This window comes from Sceloporus undulatus, chromosome 8 (assembly GCF_019175285.1).
Source record: "Sceloporus undulatus isolate JIND9_A2432 ecotype Alabama chromosome 8, SceUnd_v1.1, whole genome shotgun sequence".
Taxonomy (NCBI): domain Eukaryota; kingdom Metazoa; phylum Chordata; class Lepidosauria; order Squamata; family Phrynosomatidae; genus Sceloporus; species Sceloporus undulatus.
The window spans coordinates 26491330-26495841 of record NC_056529.1 but is presented as its reverse complement, the minus strand read 5'-3'; the positions used below and the strand labels follow the sequence as shown (position 1 = coordinate 26495841).

At 45.6% G+C, this 4512-nt stretch overlaps 1 protein-coding gene across 1 annotated transcript in view; it reads right to left on the bottom strand.

Moving 5' to 3' along the window:
• CHST12 (carbohydrate sulfotransferase 12) overlaps positions 1 to 4249 on the bottom strand; it is a 9401-nt gene extending 5152 nt beyond the window's left edge. The window contains exon 1 of the mRNA XM_042438700.1: positions 4120 to 4249. The gene's annotated coding sequence lies outside the window, so the exon portion shown is untranslated. The remainder of the gene's footprint in view (positions 1 to 4119) is intronic.
• Positions 4250 to 4512: the final 263 nt, after the last annotated feature.

The following is a 4512-nucleotide window of genomic DNA, read 5'->3' as shown; positions in this document are numbered from 1 at the left end:
ATGTCTTATATTTACACTTGCACCTGGGAACCAGGATTAGCTGCGGTCGCTTGCTTGAGAGAGCACTGTGCCGAATGTGTCTTGGCCCAATCTGCAAAATGGCCCTTGGCTTCTTTGCTTGTTGACAATGTTCTGTGGACCTTCTCAAATTCAGTTTTCTCCTGACTCACTTGGTCAGGTTGGCCACTGTCTCCTAAGGAGAGCAAGCCTGCAATCTAAGCCAAGAAAAACTGATCTCTATCTATCATATAAACCATGTAAACTGAGTAATGGCACTGTATGTTTTTCAAGTGCATATAGCACAGTTGGCTCTTAGTATTCACAGATTCCTTATCCATGGATTCAACCATCCATGGGTTGAAAATATTATACACACACACACACACACACACACACGTATATATATGTATGTATATGCATATTCCAAACTTGATTTTTTCCATTTCATATAAGGAACACCATTTCACTATGCCATTGTATTTAATGGGACTTGACTATCCATGGATTTCGTTCCCGAAGCCAAACCCCAAGGGATACCAAGGGCCCACTGTATTTCTAATTGTCGGAGAAAAGGCAACTGTCCAGGATCTTGAATATACATTGTTGTTGTGTGCCTTCAAGTCATTTCTGATTCACGGCAGCCCTAAGGCGAACTTATCGTGGGGTTTTCTCGGCAAGATTTGTTCATGGGCCTCGTTCCCACTTACAAATAAATTGGTCTGTGATCTGAATCAATGGATCGATTTAACGGTGGAGCGTGGTTCCCACTACATTTGCCTCGGTCGCATTTTTTCCCTGTAAAATAACTCACTTGTGGTTCAGATTGGCAAATGAATTGGTTTGAAAATGGACCCGCTCCAGCTGGTTGAAGGGCAAATTTAAATTGATTCTGATCCACATCTGGTTCACACTTGCGCGGAATTTATTTATCCAAAAAGACGCGGGTTAAATGGGGCTAGCGCATGGCCCCCGTTCTCCGAATCGCTTCAGCAATTTGGTTCAAGTGCGAACCATGATCATTTGAACCAAACCGATCTGCAATCCAGTTTAAAAGGTAGTGGGAATGAGGCCAGAGATTATCATCTAGCCACCTACGGCACATAAAGGGAGCTTTTGCTCTGTGGGTAGTTACTCTGTGCCCCTCCACATTCACCAGATCCACTTCCCCAAGGATTGATACAACTTCTTCTGCAAGTTCCCCCTTTGCACTTCCTTGGACTAACCGCTGTAGGGTTAAAATGTCACCATCCCAGCGCCAATAGTTTTGAAATGCCTGGCCAAAATAGCATCAACCGCCTCCCAGTTCCGTGGCCAGCATCAGATATTACCAAAGCAATTTTGCCTCCTGACATCCTCAGGCTTTTGTGTCTTGTGGGTTTTAACGGTCCAAAACACACTGCAGAAATAATCCAGTTTGAGATGCTTTAAACTGGCCTGGCTCAGTGCTAGGGAATCTTGGGATTTGTAGTTGTGGCTAAGTGTCTCACAAAACTACAGTTCCCAGAATTCCCTAGCATAAAGCCAGGGCAGTTAAAGCTGGATTATTTCTGCAGAGTGTTTTGGACTGAGAATAAGGCTTTTTTTTTAGTTTGTTGTAAGCCACTTTTGAGCCGTGAACTGCAAAAAAAAGTTAGATAGAAATAAATAAATGAATGAATAAATAAAAGTATGGGATGAAGTATCTACAATTCTAAGGTCTCCCCTCCAGGAAGACATCAATTCATCTCTCCTGCCTTTAAACCTTTTAAAAACTCCTGCCACACTTTTTCCACACCGGCAAAAGCAATGCATGCATCCCGCATTTGTGCGCATGGATGTACTATGGATTTGCAAAGAATATGACCAGCCACTTCATGAACCAAGCTGCCCAAAGCCTTGAGAGGATTCAGACCGATGAACCGTTTCCCCAGAGGAAGGAAGGAAAACCGTCTCCTCCTAAAAACATGTGTGAGCTAAGTTGCTCAAAACAAACCCATGACATGTGCCCCTGGGAATAAACATGATCCAGGCCGCCTGAAGCCATTTCGTCTTTTAAAAAAAGGCTAACTTGACTCATCCGTCCTTCAGAACTGGTGGCTTCCAGGGCTTGCCAAGTTACTTTTTAAAAAGTCGTTACTTCTTGCAAGGTTTTGGGCCTAGCTCCATTTTCTCTTACTTGTTACAGCGCTGGAAAAGTCACTTATTGCATTCCTCGTTGTGCGGCTTGCTATTTTTCTATTACTTTGAACTGAAAGTATTGGGAAAAGTCCTTTTAGGATTGATAATAAGACTGCATAAAATACCCATTAGTGACTTTTTAAACTGTGACTGGTCATAGCCAAAAAGGGCATTCAGTCTAACTCACTGTTGAAAAGTAACTTTGCACAACTCCCAGTTATAGGAAACCACCTTACTTGAGAAAGAGGCTCAGTGCTATGAAAGTTCAGGCTACCAACTTCTGTCTTTCACTTTCTAGGTTACCGCATTACCCTCTTATAGCGCTTCTATTCCACTTTGACTTCTCTGGCTGCCTCCTGTTGCATTCTGAGACTTGTAGTTCAGTGATGCCTAAGAGCTGTCGGGTTGAGAATTATAAATGCCTCTCCTTAGACCGCAAATCCCAGAAGGAAACAGGAGGCACAGAAGTGGAATAGAAGCACTATAAGTGCGGTAATGTGGCTGGTGTCAATGGTGCTGTGAGATCCCTTTGCAGATGGATTTTCCAGACTAACAATGCTAAGGCCTTTGAGAAGTTGTTCCTTCAACTTTACAGCCCTCTGTAAAACAGATCATGCATCCAAATACACTTGGCTCTCCTTATCCAAGGATTCTTTATCCACAGATTCAAGCATCCACAGACTGAAAATATGAAGTCCAAATAGCAAGCCTTGATTTTCCATTTTATATATACACCATTTTGTTCTGCCGTTATGTTTAATGGGACTTGAGCATCCATGGATTTTGTTATCCAAGGGGGATCCTGGAACCAAACTCCAGCGGATAACAAAGTCGCACTTTAGACATACATCGCCTACTCTCAACACTTCCATCTTGCAAACTCACACAAAGCACCTCCAAGAGTTTCACGGCCTTCCCAAAGTTTTTATCTTTTCTTTCTCGGAACAAGAACAAAACATAAGGCTTCTATGTCAACAGAAGTCCATCACCTGCCCAGCACTTTGCAGGATGCTCAGAGTCGGAAGATCCGATCCTTAAGAGACGCAGCAAATTGTGCCAAGCTTCTTGCTGGGAGGAGATGGCACACTTGGCACTGAAGGCTGCTGAGCATACCTTTCCCCATTACCCTGCCAACTCTTTTTCTAGATGAGTGTTTCTTCCACTATCATTCCCAGTTCAGAACCAAAACTGTAGTGCAAGGAGCTCATCTTTCCCCTGCATTTGTTCTGCAAAGACTTCAGTAGCACTTGAAACTGTCATCCCTAAAGAATAGAGGTGAGCAATACAGGGACCCCATGGGCAACTGAAAACCCTTAGTTTTTACCGAAACAATCCAGTTTGACACCATCTTAACTGCCCTGGCTCAATGCTAGAGGGTTCTAGGAATGGCACTTTGCTGTGGCACCAGAGCTCTCTGGCAGAGAAGGCGAAAGGTCTGACAAAATTCCCAGAATGCCATAGCATTGAGTCTGGGCAGCGCAAGTGGGACCAAACCGGATTATTTCTGCAGTGCAGATGCAGCCCAAATGGGGATGTCAGCTTTGCTCAGCAAACTACCATTCCCAGAACACCATAGCCTTCAACCTGGGCAGCTCAAGTGGGACCCAAACCAGTGGCAGTTAAAAGCAGGATCAACCCGGGTTATTTCTGCAGCCTTGTGGACTGTCAGGGGAGTTTGGTGAGAGAGTCATCACCAATCTGTCAAAGAGAGCATCCCCGAAAAAGGCTCTTGGGGCAATCCAAAAGCGGTGCCAATGCGCCTTTATTTCTGCCATGTGGACGATCCCCTCCCTTTATGGGCAATCGGAGGGGCTGGCAAAGAGGGCATCCTCTTAAAGCAAGGGGGCATGGAGGGTGGGAGCAAAGGGGGTGCCAGCCAGGGGAGCAGAAGGGAGGCACCTGCACTGCCAGCCCCAGCAGGGCATCCCCATTCCTGCCAGTGCTAGGGAGGAAGAGGCTCACCGTTCCGCAGAAGGAGCCAGAGGCAGAGATGGAGCTCCAGGGATGCCTCCCTCCTCCTTTGCCTTAATGGCCAGCCAGCAGCCAAGCAGCAGCTCCTCCTCTCTCTCGCGAGAGGCAGCCAAGGAGGAGGAGGAGGCACAGAAAGACTGACTCCAAAGGAGGCATCTCTCTCTGCTGCAGGAAAGGACAGCACTGGCCCAGAGGGAATCCCTGCAAAGATTGCATGCTTGCCCAACAAGGTTTCCCTAGGAGCAAGTATTCTGCAATGATTCTCTATGGACATGTATAGTTTCTCTATGGGCAAGTATACTGCCATGTTTCCCTATGGGCAAGTATTGTCATTTCTTTTAGTACTTCCTCCCTTTTCTTGTGTTGCACATGATTGTTCAATGT